Source organism: Myotis davidii, unplaced genomic scaffold (genome assembly GCF_000327345.1).
Source record: "Myotis davidii unplaced genomic scaffold, ASM32734v1 scaffold670, whole genome shotgun sequence".
In the NCBI taxonomy this organism is placed as follows: domain Eukaryota; kingdom Metazoa; phylum Chordata; class Mammalia; order Chiroptera; family Vespertilionidae; genus Myotis; species Myotis davidii.
The window spans coordinates 2355-2627 of NW_006281984.1; the positions used below are offsets into that span (position 1 = coordinate 2355).

At 45.1% G+C, this 273-nt stretch overlaps 1 protein-coding gene across 1 annotated transcript in view; it reads right to left on the reverse strand.

The window, feature by feature from the left end:
* LOC102759406 (dehydrogenase/reductase SDR family member on chromosome X) overlaps positions 1-273 on the reverse strand; it is a 21425-nt gene that overhangs the window by 2240 nt on the left and 18912 nt on the right. The window lies entirely within an intron of this gene.

Sequence of the window (273 nt, forward strand, 5' to 3'; positions counted from 1 at the left end):
TGGGCTCCTTATATGGCAAAGAGTGACATCCCAATATCTTTCCATATAAGGACCCCAATCAATTGAGCGACATCCCAATATCTTTCGAAATCTCAAAAGAGATTTCCATTGTTGTCCTGTTGATATATGGCTCCGTTGACTAATGAGTTTGCAGACTCTGGGTCATGATTTGGGTTCTTGTGTGTGGGAGACATTCCCCAAGGGACTCAAGGTGACCCTGACTCACACAAACAAGCAGCTGTGAATATTCTTCTCCATCCTGCCTCCTCCTGG